The sequence below is a fragment of the Mesoplodon mirus genome (assembly GCF_964341445.2).
Source record: "Mesoplodon mirus genome assembly, chromosome: 1".
Classification (NCBI taxonomy): Eukaryota; Metazoa; Chordata; class Mammalia; order Artiodactyla; family Ziphiidae; genus Mesoplodon; species Mesoplodon mirus.
In genome coordinates, this window is record NC_138976.1 from 38,561,503 (window position 1) to 38,577,008 (window position 15,506).

The window sequence follows — 15,506 nt, forward strand, 5'->3', positions numbered from 1 at the left end:
AGCAGCCTCTCTGGGCTCTACCCACTAGATGCCAGGAGCACCCAACACAGTTGTGACAATAAAAAGTGTTTCCAGATCACCAAACATTCCCTGAAGGCAAAATTGCCCAGGTTGAGAACCACTGATTTAGATGGAGATTACTTAGGAATATTTTGCCATGTTTTTGAAACCTCTACAAATAAATGTTTACAAAAATTCATTCTTTGTCTCATTACTTTCTTTTAGTTCCCTTCCTATTCTTTTCTATATTTTCCTTAAGTTCTTTGGTAGCCTAAATAATGGCCTCCAAAGACCTCCATGTCCTAATCTCTAGAAGTAGTGAATGTTATATGACAAAAGGGATTTTTCAGATGTGATTATATTAAGGAACTTGAGGGAGATTATACTTGAACTTCCAGGTGGACCCTAAATGTAATCACAAGTATAATTATAAGAGGGAGGCAGAATGATATTTGGTTACACAATGATGTGATGACAGAAGGAAGAAGTTGGAATGAAGCAGGACACTGGAGTGATACAAGGAAAGGACCACTAGCTAAGAAAAATAGGTGACCTCTAAAAGCTGGAAAAGGCAAGAAAATGGATTCTTCCCTGGGGTCTTCAACACCTTGATTTTAGACCTCTCAAAGTGTAAGGGAATAAATTTCTGTTGTTTTAAACCACAAAGTTTGTGGTAATTTGTTATAGTGGCAATAGAGAACTAATATGGTCCCCCAAACCAGGAGACATTGGGACAAAAGAGGCAATGGTGGAACCAAGGGTCAATGAGGCTGAGGTGTCAGGGGTTGAGGATCAACCAGGTCTGAAGAGGACATGTTGGATCCAGAGACTCCAGAGGTCCCCAAGCTGAGAAAGCAGGGTAGTGGTAAGGCTGGGGGTTGAGGGAACTATTTTCAGGGCTGTGGCAGGGAAAGTACAAAATGAGTCTGGATATTTCATGTGTGACAAAAAGTAAATATATGCTCAAATAATGATGAAGACAACTAAAAAGAATGCAGAAGCCAGCTCAATATGGGGTTAACTGGCCAAAATATAGGAAAAAATTATTGTAAAAATAAATAAATGATAGTAATAGATTACAGACATTAAATATAATAGGAATCCATGAGTCTATACTGATAAAAATAGATGGATAGATAAATAGGCAGAAAGGGAAATTTCATTGTTATAGTAGAATGATAACCAATAAAGAGAAGAAATGATGGTACTAGAAGATCACCATTTGGCAACCATCTTAGGAGTGATTTATTCAAGTACTCTGTGTCTTTGTATCTCAAGTGAGTCTCTTGTAGATAGCATATAGCTGGATCAGGTGTCTTCATCAATTCTGCCAGTCTCTGGCTTTTGATTGGAAAGTTTAAACAATTCACATTTAAATTAATTACTGTTAAAGAGGGGCTTATTTCTGTCATATTGCCCCTTGTTTTCTATATGCCTTATAACCTTGGTCTCTCGTTTCCTGCATTACTATTTTCCTTTGTGTTTTGTCTATTTTTAAATTTTATTTATTTTTATTTTTAATTGATTGATTTACAATGTTGTGTTTGCTACAGGTATACAGCAAAGTGAATCAGTAATATTCTTTTTCCTTATAATTTAGTTCAAAATACTGAGTATAGTTCCCTAGTCTATATTTTGTAGTGGAGTATTTAAATTTCTTTCTCATTTCCTTTTGTATATATCATTTTAAAAAGTTTTTTTGTTGAAGTACAGCTGATTTACAATGTTGTGCCAATCTCTGCTGTGCAGCAAAGTGACTCAATTATACACATACAGACATTCTTTTTTTATATTCTTTTCCATTATACTTTATCACAGGATATTGAATATAGCTCCCTGTTCTATACATTAAGACCTTGTTGTTTATGCATTCAAAATATAATAGTTTGCATCTACCAATCCCAAACTCCCAGCCCATCCCTCTCCCTCCCACCCTCCCCATTGGCAACCACAAGTCTGTTCTCTATGTCTATGTGTCTGTTTCTGTTTTGTAGATAGGTTCATTTGTGCCATATTTTAGATTCCACATATAAGTGATATCATATGGTATTTATCTTTCTCTTTCTGACTTACTTCACTTAGTATGATAATCTCTAGTTGCATCCATGTTGCTGTGAATGGCATTATTTCATTATTTTTTATGGCTGAGTAGTATTCCATTGTATATATGTACTACATCTTCTTTATCCATTCATCTGTCAGTGGACATTTAGGTTGTTTCCATGTTTTGGCTGTTGTGAACAGTGCTGCTATGACCACAGGGGTGTGTGTATCTTTTTGAAATATAGTTTTGTCCGGGTGTATTCCAAGGAGTGGGATTGCTGGCTTATATGGTAATTCTATTTTTAATTTTCTAAGGAACATCCATACTGTTTTCCATAGTGGCAGTACAAACTTTGCATTCCCACCAACAGTGTAGGAGTGTTCCCTTTTCTTCACACTCTCTCCAGCATTTGTTATTTGTAGACTTTTTAAATGATAGCCATTCTGACTGGTATGAGGTGGTACCTCATTGTAGTTTTGATTTGCATTTCTCTAATAACTAGTGATGTTGAGCATCTTTTCATGTGCCTACTTGCCATCTGTATGTCTTCTTTGGAGAAATGTCTATTAAGGTCTTCTACCCATTTTTTGATTGGGTTGTTTGTTTTTTGTTGTTGAGTTGTATGAGCTGTTTGTATATTTTGGAGATTAAGCCCTCGTCTGTCGCATAACTGGCAAATATTTTCTCCCATTCTATATGTTGTCTTTTCATTTTTTTTGTTTTGTTTTATTTTGTTTATAGTTTCCTTTGCTGTGCAAAAGCTTGTAAGTTTGATTACGTTCCATTTGTTTGTTTGGTTGGTTTTTTATTTCTATTGCCTTGGGAGACTGACTTAAGAAAACATTGGTACGATTTAAGTCAGAGAATGTTGAGCCTATGCTCTCTTCTAGGAGTTTTATGGTGTCATGTCTTATGTTTAAGTCTTTAAGCCATTTTGAGTTAATTTTTGTGCATGGTGTGAGGGTGTGTTCTAACTTCATTGATTTATATGCAGCTGTCCACTTTCCCAGCACCATTTGCTGAAGAGACTGTCTTTTTCCCATTTTATATTCTTGCCTCCTTTGTGGAATATTAATTGACCATAGGTGTGTGGGTTTATTTCTGGGCTCTTATTCTGTTCCATCAATCCATATGCCTGTTTTTGTACCAATACCACACTGTTTTGATTACTGTAGCTTTGTAGTATTGTCTGAAGTCTGGGAGAGTTATGCCTCCTGCTTTATTTTTTTCCTTCAGGATTGCTCTAGCAATTCTGGGTCTTTTATGGTTCCACATAAATTTTTGGATTATTTGTTCTAGTTCTGTGCGAAAATGTCATGGGTAATTTGATAGGGATCACTTTAAATCTGTAGATTCCTTTGGGTAGTATTGCCATTTTAATGATATTAATTCTTCCAATCCAAGAGCATAGGATATCTTTCCATTTCTTTGAATCCTCTTTTATTTCCTTTATTAATGTTTTATAGTTCTCAGCATATAAGTCTTTCACTTCCTTGGTCAGGTTTATTCCTATGTTTCTTTTCTTTTTTTTCTTTTTTTTGGTGCAATTTTAAAAGGTATTTTTTACATTCCCTTTCTGGTATTTCATTGTTAGTGTAAAGGAATGCAACCTGTTTCTAAATGTTAATCTTGTTTCCTGCTACTTTGTTGAATTCATTTACGAGATCTAGTAGTTTTTTGTGTAGAGTGCTTAGGGTTTTCTATATATAGTATCATGTCATCTGCATATAGTGACAATTTTACCTCTTTCCTTTCAATTTGGATACACTTTATTTTTTTCTTGTCTGATTGCTGTGTCTAGGACTTCCAATACTATGTTGAAGAGAAGTGGTGAGAGTGGATATCCTTGTCTTGTTCCATATTTTAGTTGGATGGCTTTCAGCTTTTCACCATTGAGTATTATATTGGCTGTGGGTTTGTCATAAATGACTTTTATTATGTTGAGATATGTTCCCTCTATTCCCACTTTGGTAAGAGTTTATATCATGAATGGATGTTGAATTTGGTCAAATGCTTTTACATTGATTGATTTGCTTATATTGAACCATCCTGGGATGAATCCCACTTGGTCATGGTGCATGATCTTTTTATGTGTTGTTGGAATCAGTTTGCTAATATTTTGTTGAGAATTTTTGCATCTATATTCATCAAAGAAATTGGCCTGCAATTTTCTTTTGTGGTGGTGTCTTTGGTTTTGGTATCAGCGTGATGGTGGCTTCATAGAATGTCTTTGGGAGTGTTCCCCCCTCTTCAATCTTTTGGAAGAGTTTGAGAAGAATCGGTATATATTCTTCTTTGTATGTTTGGTAGAGTTTGCCTGTGAAGCCATCTGGTCCTGGACTTTTGTTTGTAGGAAGTTTTTTTTTTATTATTACGGATTCTATTTCACTTCTAGTGATCGATTTGTTCAAATTATCTATTTCTTCTTTTTTATTTAATTTATTTTTTGTACAGCAAGTTCTTATTAGTTATCTATTTTATACATATTAGTGTATATATGCCAACCCCAGTCTCCCAATTCATCTCACCACCACCACCATCCCCCAACTTTCCCCCATTTGTGTCCATACATTTGTTCTCTACATCTGTGTATCTATTTCTGCCTTGTAAACTGGTTCATCTGTACCATTTCTCTAGATTCCACATACATGCATTAATATACAATATTGTTTTTCTCTTTTTGACATACTTCACTCTGTATGACAGTCTCTAGGTCCATCCACATCTCTAAAAATGACCAAATTTCATTCCTTTTTATTGCTGAGTAATACTCCATTGTATATATGTACCACATCTTCTTTATCCACTTGTCTGTCCATGGGCATTTTGGTTGCTTCCATGATCTGGTTATTGTAAATAGTGCTGAAATGAACACTATGGTGCATGTGTCTTTTTGAATTATGGTTTTCTATCTATTTTTTCTTGATTCAATTTTGGAGGGCTGTATGTTTCTAGAAAGTTGTCCATTTCTTCTAGGTTGTCAAATTTGTTGGCATATAATTGTTCATATTATTGTCGTATGGTTTTTTGTATTTATGCAGTATCAGTTGATATTTCTCCTTTTTCATGTCTTATTTTGTTTATTTGGATTGTCTCTTTTTTCTTCTTGGTGAGCCTGGCCAGAAGTTTGTCAATTTTGTTTACCCTTTCTGTTCTTGGGTTTTTAATTTTTTTTCTATTGTTTTATTTAATCTCTATTTTATTTATTTCCTCCCTGATCTTAATTATTTCCTTCCCTCTACTGACTTTAGGTTTTGTTTGTTCTTCCTTTTCTAATACTTTTAGGTGGTATATTAGGTTGTTTACTTGAGATTTTTCTTGTTTTTTGATGAAGGCCTGTATCGTTATGAATTTCCCTCTAAGAACTGCTTTTGCTGCATCCCATAGATTTGGTATGGTTGTGTTTTTATTGTTGTTTGTCTCAAGGTATTTTTAATTTCCTTTTTGATTTCCTCATTAACCCATTGATTTTTTAGTAGCATGTTATTTAGTCTCCATATAATTTTTTTTCTCATTTCTTTTCCTGTGGTTGATTTCTAGTTTCATGCCATTGTGGTCAAAGAAGATGCTTGAAATATTTACGGTGGCCAAAAAGTTCATTTTGGTTTCTTCCTTCTGAGAGACAATTACTAGCTTGCTCTTGGACATTACTTGAAACTGACCCTATTACTGACAGACATAAAATAATTTTGAAACATGAAATATTCCTATTATCTTGGGTGATGGATGGCAGTGCTCCCAAAGAGTTCTGTACTAAAATGGAAATAGGTTGTACAAGAACATGCTATTAAGGGAATGCAAAGAGGTCTTCCTTATATTTACAAGAAGATAGCCTCTTTTCCCTAGGACCAAACTTGGAATCACTAGAGGAGCTTCCAGATCCTTATGTCAACTGGACAGTACCCTAGAAACAGCTCTCTATAGACTAACAACTGCTTGATTTATGAATGTGAGTTCCAAAGTTAATGGATGACACCCTGCCTGGAAAGCTATAACAGTAGGACTGACTGATGGAAAAACTCTGATTGAAAAAGGTAAAAACAAATCAGCTCAGTGGGCTGGATTGTGTGCTAGTCTCCCTTAGTTTGGGTTTTTACCACCTCATGGGTGGTGGCTAATGGTATGACTGTATAGTTAAGACAGATGTGCAATAGAAAATTGGGCTATTAAAGGGATGCCTATATGGGCCATGGCATTATGGAAATTACCTAGGAGGATTTAAGAGGTGCATTAAAATGACCTGTCAAAACCCATCAGAAGAATCTTTACAGGATCAGAAAGTGATTGGAACTCTCAAATAGATATCCTGGTGAGCTCACCTGAGGTGGCCCACCTGAATGCATGAAATAAAGGGACATGGGGGAACAGCAGCAGTGCAGAGATGGCTATAGAGCAGATTCCCTGGAGGCAGGCCCCACACATAGCAGGAAAGCATACTACATTGGACTGATGCCAGTAGCCCTGGGTGTCTATGACTATACAACTCTTCCCTACAACACCTCAACTTTTCTTGTTCCTATCTGATACAGTGACTCTGGAGCCAGGGCTGCAACTGTGGGTGCTGGAAGCAGGGATGATTCCTAAGCAAGAATATAACTATACTTTTATACTTTTATTTCAGTATTCCTAAGGGCCTGATTGAGTGGATTGTGCCTTCACTCTATCTGGCAAAATTGGGGCTTACCATGGGGTGTACAGATCCTGGTAGACTGATCATTGTGTAACTATAAATCTTACTGATCAAATGTTCAGAAAAGTTCCTGGTTATTGTGGACAAAGCATATCAGTGGCATACCTGACGTGCCAGTTTGTTGGGCACAAATGCATATCACCCTTGAGTTTGTGCAGGGAAATGATTAAATAGAATAGAAAATTACAATGTGTTTCTGCTTAAATTAAAACCATAGCCATTACATGATGGGTCTGAAGTTCCCTGATGAAAGCCCCACCCTAAGACAAGGAAGGCTATGGGAGGCTTTATGGCATACCCAAACTAAATTACATTTAGGTATGACTACCACTCTTGTAACCCTAGTATGGAAGATGTAACCTGTTTTGGTACAAAACATATATCCTAACCACACTCAAGGAAGGATCCTCCCCAGAACCTACAGAGAAAGAATTGTCCTGCTGATACCTTGATTTCAGATTTCTAGCCTCCAGATGATAAGAAAATAAATTTCTGTTGTTTTTAAGCTACCTGGTTTGTGGCAGGTTGTTATGGAAGCCCTAGGAAACAGAGTCAGGAAAACTCAACAAGTAATTCTGGATAATACTAGGACCCAGTGTTGAGAAAGTGTTCATACCCTGGTCCACCAGGACTTTTGGACTATTTTAATACAGATGAAGGCTTAAATAACCACAGGGCAATGGCCCTCCATCCTAGCTACTAAGACTCAAGGGGCATACCTATGGAAATGTTATGGACCTCCAAGTATGGAAATTCTTAGGGATATTTGTAATTTACAATGATGCACTGACGGCTCTTTCCCTGAGGATAGATCAGAATAAGATATCCTGTAGTACAGTTAGCAGGGAAAGGAACTATTCTGGATACCACTTGTGTCCCTGTAAGAGGGCAGTGAGCCCTGCTATGTAACAACACACAATAGAAACCACTACATGCCTATAAATTGAAGTAGGGCAACAAACTTCATCCCCAACTGACTTGGAACCCAGAAATAACTGAGTCACGGCTAACTGTAATGATACCTGTCCATAATATATGGTATATGGGCATGGACCAATTTTCTTAGGGAGGCATAGCAAATACAACTGAAATTCTTACTGATTTGTTCTGTAATTGAATTGTACCATAACTATACTGCAATATAGTAACACTGGCATTGTTGGTAAGATTCAACTACCATATGTTATGTGATAATACTGATATTGATGATTGAATGTATTGAAGGTTGAGTTAAATCCTCCCCATTCAGTGATTGTGTGGCTAAGAAATAACATGCAGTGTATTTGGTATATAAGTAAAGGTTCATTCCATGGTTGCTATTATTATGGGAGAATTTCATACTTCAAGTATGTATAATGAGCAAAAGACATGGGTTAAGGACGTTGAAGATGGACTCCAAGAGAACCAGAGAAAAGCTATCCTGAGAAAGAGCTCCAGAAATCTACATAGTGATTCCCAAGAGGCTGTTGCTGAGTACTAAAACATGCATGCATAGGATGAAGCTACATTAAGAGTAGGAAAAGAATGGCAGCAAAGTTGTAATCTGAACAGTTCTCAGAGTTCACACAGAAATAAAAGATGTTTGCATTCTGACCAGCTAGTGTGGAGAGCTCGCTGAATACCTGCAGGTCAATAAAGACCCCAGAATTGTCACTCCATAATAGAATTAAACTAGCTCACAAGAAATACTGTTCTAAACCTGTCCTAACAATGCTTAATCCAGAACAAAACCCAAAATTCTTTGAAGGAAACTAACAAATTAAACATTCAACAACATAACATCATGATTTCCACCATCCAGTCAAAAACTACTAGACGTGGGGCTTCCCTGGTGGTGCAGTGGTTGAGAGTCCGCCTGCTGATGCAGGGGATATGGGCTCGTGCCCTGGTCTGGGAAGATCCCACATGCCATGGAGTGGCTGGGCCCGTGAACCATGGCCGCTGAGCCTGCACGTCCGGAGCCTGTGTTCCACAATGGGAGAGGCCACAACAGTGAGAGGCCCGTGTACCGCAAAAACAAAACAAAACAAAACAAAACAAAAAAACTACTAGATATGAAAGAAGCACGATTACAATCAGGTGAAATGAACAGTTAATAGAAGAAAAGATAATGAAATTAGCAGACAAGAATGTTAAAACAACTACTATAAATATGTTTAATAAGCTTATAAAGTTAGAGGAATATGTGAATATAATGGAGAGATAAATTGAAGACATAGTAAAATAATCAAATAAAATTTGGGGAGCATAAAAATAGTGAATGATTTTAAAAGATTACACAGTTCAGAAAGTAAGATATTGATTTTGAAAGCAAAGAAATAGAAATTATCCAAAATGAAGCACAAAGATCAAGAAAACAACAATAACCTGGGAGACAATATCAAGTGGTCTAAGATGAATTGGAATTCCAGGAAAAAAGGAGGCATCAGATATCTGGAAGAAGGATGGCTGATTATTTTCCAAATTAGAAGAAAACTATAAATCCACAGACCCAGCTACTTCAGAGAACTCAGAGTAAAAACAAGGAAAGTTTAGCTATGTTCATCAAATCAATTTTTGAAAAGAAATGATAAAGAGACAGATTTATAAAGTGGTCAGAGAAAGAAGACTCATTAAAAACAGGAACAAAGAATTCCCAGACTTATCATCAGAAATTATGAAAGCAATAATATAACTGGAAGACATCTTTAACGTACTGAAAGAAACTGTCAAACTAGAATTTTATTTTATTTTATTTTATTTTTTTCCCCTGGTACGCGGGCCTCTCACTGTTGTGGCCTCTCCCGTTGCAGAGCACAGGCTCCGGACACGCAGGCTCAGCGGCCATGGCTCACGGGCCCAGCCGCTCCGCGGCATGTGGGACCTTCCCGGACCGGGGCACGAACCCATGTCCCCTGCATCGGCAGGCGGAGTCTCAACCACTGCGCCACCAGGGAAGCCCCTAAACTAGAATTTTATATCCAGGAAAAAATAGCCTTAAAAATAAATGTGCCAATGCTCTGAGAGATTATGCCTCCAGTCAAGATGGAGTAACAGGAATTTCTTTTACTATCCTGCCTGAAACAACAATAAAAAAAAATGGATTTTTCACAAACATCTGGATATTAGGCAATGAAGAACAGGGATTCTTGAGGGAAAGGAAGCAAACAAAAACCTATGATTGCCTCATTTTTCTGCCTTAAGTGAGATTCTAGTATGAAGCACAGAAAAGAAGTGAGAACTAAGCAGACTTCCTGAGTTGAAGAGATGGAACTGGGAGTCAGATGTGATCAAGGCAACAAGTGTTCAGAGGAGTACTAAAGAAGAGAGAGCTGCAGAGTGTGGGAATCCTAAAGATCTGCAGAATGTCACCTTTGAGTGTTAACCAGAGTACTGATCAGCATATGAGAAACTACCTGAAGCTTGGGGGAAAATATTCAAAGGATTGGAGGGACCTGTGCCCAGCACTCACACGGGGCCAGGAACAATACCTGCTCCCACCAGCCAGATTGGAAAAACTCATAATTCATGGTGTATTGGTTAGACTACTCAGAAATGTCTTGCCTTAGTAGTGGGAACAGGGGACTAGTCAGCAAAATGTGTGATGCTCTGAATTCTCCTAGCAAATTATAATTTAAAACTGAGCAGAGACATTAGCAATTACACACTGTAAGAGAGAAAGACTCTCCAGATTTAGTCCAGGAAAATTATTAAACAAACAAGCAACAACTGAGGCAGGAAGTAGATGGGCTCCAGGTTAGGCATTTACAAATGGCCTCCTGTTTACATTTCATAGGGCAGGAAAAAGTGGGCTTCAGACCTGACACAACTAGTCTCCTGTTTACATTTCCTGAGACAGTAGTTAGATGGGCTCCAGGTTAGACATCTACAATCAGCCTCCTGTTTACTCTCTGAAATGGGAGCTACAACAGGGACAGGGTAAATAGCCAAGTTTTGTCTCTTGTGGATGCCTTAAGGTAACAGCCATGGCAAGAACAAAGAGGGGCAAAACCTTGTTTGAGTAAAGGATCAAAGGATCTTTGCTTGCCCCCTCCTTGGGGCAAGGGAGACACTACACATGCACAGAAAGCTTCCTTGGGGGTCAAAAGTCAGGAGACAATGCCAGACCATAATGCGTCTTGCTTTCCCCAGACTCCTTTGCATCAAGATCCATCTTGGCTGAGAGGTGTGCACCTAAGGGGAGGGTCCTGAGACAAATTAGCCAGGGGGAACAAAGCAAGATGATTGGCCAGAAGAAAGACAAAGACCCAGAAAACTACCCCCTTATAAAGGATTTAAACTTCCCAAAGGCACAACTCTCTCTCTCTGACTTTGCCCATGCATCTTTCTGTATATACTTTGATTTTCCAATAAACTTTTTACTTTTCTCTTTACCTTCTGCCTCCTCACCTGAATTCTTTCCACAAGGCAGGCAAGAACTGGGGGTTTAGGCACTAGCCACTGGCCTCTGTGGTCTAGCAGTTAGGACTCCCGGCCCAGGAACTAAGATCTTCCTTCCAGCTACTGCTCACTGCTGCTTAATGCAAGCTGCTGCTTACTGTTGCATGCATCTGAAATCACAACAACAAAGCAGCAATAACAACATCCAGGAGAAAAAATCAGAATCCTGAATTATTACCATATACTATCTTAAGTGACCAGTTTTCTGGATAAAAAATCATAAAACATTACAAAGGAACAGAAAAGTGTTACCCGTATTCTGAAAAAACGGGAGTCAGGAAAAATTATGTCTGAGGGAGGAAGATATTTACCTTAGCAGACAAAGACTCCAGCTACTTATTATGGATATATTCTAAAAACATATTTTAAACATGTTTAAATAATTACATGAAAGTATGAATACAAGTACATATCAAATAGAAAGTCTTAAAAGATAAAAATATAAAATAGGACCAAGTTGAATTTTGAAGTTGCTACTTTCCAATGGCTAAAATTAAAAATTCAATAGAGGGCCATATCAGCAGATTTAAATAGGCAGAGAAAGAATCTACAAACTTAACTGATCAATAGAAATTATCCATATGAAAAACAAAAAGAATGAAGAAAGTACTGTTCAATGAAGAAAACTGAAGTGCTTTAGAGAACTGTGGGACATCATGAAACATCCCAACATATGCATAATGGAAGGCCCAGAAAGTAAGGAGAGAAAAACAGAAAAAAATGTTCAAGAAATAATGGGGAGGAGATTGGTTCAAGATGGCAGAGTAGAAGGACATGCCTTCACTCCCTCTTGTGAGAGCACCAGAACCACAACTAACTGCTGAACAATCATCAACAGGAAAACACTGGAACTCACCAAAAAGGATATCCCACATGCAAACACAAAGGAGAAGCTGCAATGAGATGGTAGGAGGGGCACAATCACAATAAAATCAAATCCCATAATCACTGGGTGGGCTACTCACACACTGGAGAACAATTATACTACAGAAGTCCACCCACTGGAGTGAAGGTTCTGCGCCCCACATCAGGCTTCCCAACCTCGGGGTCCAGCAATGGGAGGAGGAATTCCCAGAGAATCAGACTTTGAAGGCTAGAGATATTTGATTGCAGAACTTTGACAGGACAGGGGGAAACAGAGACTCCACTCTTGGAGGGCACACAGTAGTGTGCATCAGGACCCAGGGGGAGGAGCAGTGACCCCATAGGAGACTAAACCAGACCAACCTGCTAGAGCTGGAGAGTCTCCTGTAGATGCAGAAGGTAGCTGTGGCTCACCAAGGGGGCAAGGATACTGGCAGCAGAAGTTCTGGGTGGTACTCCTTGGTGTGAATTCCCCCGGAGTCCACCATTAGCTCCACAAAAGACCCTGTAGGATCCAGTGCTGGGTCGCCTCAGGCCAAACAATGAATAGGGAGGGAATTCAGCCCCACCCATCAACAGACAAGCAGATTAAAGTTTTACAGAGCTCTGCCCACCAGGGCAACAGACAGCTCTACCCACCACCAGTCCCTCCCATCAGGAAACTTGCACAAGCTGCTTAGATGGCCTCATCCACCAGAGGGCAGGCAGCAGAAGCAAGAAGAATTACAGTCCTGCAGCCTGTGGAACGAAAACCACATTCACAGAAAGATAGACAAAATGAAAAGGCAGAAGACTATGCACCAGATGAAGGAACAAGATAAAACCCCAGAAAAACAATTAAATGAAGTGGAGATAGTCAACCTTCCAGAAAAAGAATTCAGAATAATGATAGTAAGGATGATCCAAGACCTCGGAAAAAGAATGGAGGCAAATATCGAGAAGATGCAAGAAATGTTTAACAAAGACCTAGAAGAATTAAAGAAAAACCAAACAGAGATGAACAATACAATAACTGAAATGAAAAATACACTAGAAGGAATCAATAGCAGAATAACAAGGCAGAAGAATCGATAAGTGACCTGGAAGACAGGATGGTGGAAATCACTGCCTCGTATGAAATAAAGCAAAAAGAATTAAAAAAAAGAAGACAGCCTAAGAGACCTCTGGGACAATATTAAATGCAAAAACATTCACATTGTAGGGGTCCCAGAAGGAGAAGAGAGAGATAAAGGACCCAAGAAAATATATGAAGAGATTATAGTCAAAAACTTCCCTAAGATGGGAATGGAAATGCCACCCAAGTCTAGGAAGCACAGAGAGTCCCAGGCAGGATAAACCCAAGGAGAAACATGGCTAGACACATAGTAATCAAATTGACAAAAAAAATCGAGATAAGAAAATTATTAAAAGCAACAAGGGAAAAATGACAAATAACATGCAAAGGAACTACCATGAGGTTAACAGCTGATTTCTCAGCAGAAACTATACAAGCCATAAGGAAGTGGCATTATATATTTAAAGTCATGAAAGGGAAGAACCTACAACCAAGATTACTCTACCCATCAAGATCTCATTCAGATTCGATGGAGAAGTCAGAAGCTTTAAAGACAAGCAAAAGTGAAGAGAATTCAGCACAACAAAAACAGCTCTACAACAAATGCTAAATGAACTTCTCTAAGTGAGAAAAACAAGAGAAGGAAAGGACCTAGAAAAACAATCCCAAAACAATTAAGAATATGGTAATAGGAACGTGCATATTGATAACTACCTTAAATGTGAATGGATTAAATGCTCCAACCAAAAGATACAGGCTTGCTGAATGGATACAAAAACAAGACCCATATATATGTTGTCTACAGGAGAACCACTTCAGACCTAGGGACACATACAGACTGAAAGTGAGGGGATGGAAAAAGATATCCCATGCAAATGGAAATCAAAAGAAAGCTGGAGTAGCAATACTCATATCAAGCAAAATAGACTTTAACATAAAGACTATTCCAAGAGACAAAGAAGGACACTACGTAATGATCAAGGGATCAATCCATGAAGAAGATATAACAATTATAAATATATATGAACTCAACATAGGATCACCTCAATACATAAGGCAAATGCTAACAGCTATAAAAGAGGAAATTGACAGTTACACAATAATAGTGGGGGACTTTAACACCTCACTTACACCAATGGACAGAACATCCAGACAGAAAATCAATAAGGAAACACAAGCTTTCAATGACACAATAGACCAGATAGATTTAATTGATATTTGTAAGACATTCCATCCAAAAACAGCAGATTACACTTTCTTCTCAAGTGCACATGAAATAATATCCAGGGTAATTCACATCGTGGATCACAAATCAAGACTCAGTAAATTTAAGAAAATTGAAATCATATCAATCATCTTTTCCAACCACAACGCTATGAGACTAGAAATCAATTACAGGGAAAAAAAATGTAAAAAACACAAACAAAGGGAGGTTAAACAATACACTACTAAGTAACCAAGAGATCACTGAAGAAATCAAAGAGGAAATCAAAAATTACCTAGAGACAAATGACAACAAAAACGAGAAGATCCAAAACCTATAGGGTGCAGCAAAAGCAGTTCTAAGAGGGTAGTTGATAGCAATACAATCCTACCTCAAGGAACAAGAAAAATCTCAAATAAACAACATAACCTTACACCTAAAGCAACTAGAGAAAGAAGAAAAAAACCCAAAATGAGTAGAAGGAAAGAAATCATAAAGATCAGAGCAGAAATAAATGAAAAAGAAACAATACAATAGCAAAGATCAAAACTAAAGGCTGGTTCCTTGAGAAGACAAACAAAATTGATAACCTTTAGCCAGATTCATCAAGAAAAAGAGAGAGAGGACTCAATCAATAAAATTAGGTATGAAAAAGAAGTTACAATGGACACTGGAGAAATACAAAGCATCATAAGAGAGTACTACAAGCAACTCTGTGCCATAAAATGGACAACCTGGAAGAAATGGAAAAAGTCTTAGAAAGATATAACCTTCCAAGACTCAACCAGGAAGAAATAGAAAATATGAACAGACACACAAGTAATGAAATTTTAAGTAATGTACAATCACAAGTAATGAAATTGAAACTGTGATTAAAATCTTCCAACAAACAAAAGCCCAGGACCAGATGGCTTCACAGGTGAATTCTATCAAATATTTAGAGAAGAGCTAACCCCCATCCTTCTCAAACTCTTCCAAAATTTGCAGAGGAAGGAACACTCCCAAACTCATTCTACAAGGCCACCATCACCCTGATACTAAAACCAGACAAAGATACTACAAAAAAAGAAAATTACAGACCACTATCACTGATGAATATAGATGCAAAAGTCCTCAACAAAATACTACCAAACAGAATCAAACAACACATTTAAAGGATCATACAACATGATCAAATGAGGTTTATCCCAAAGATGCAAGGATTCTTCAT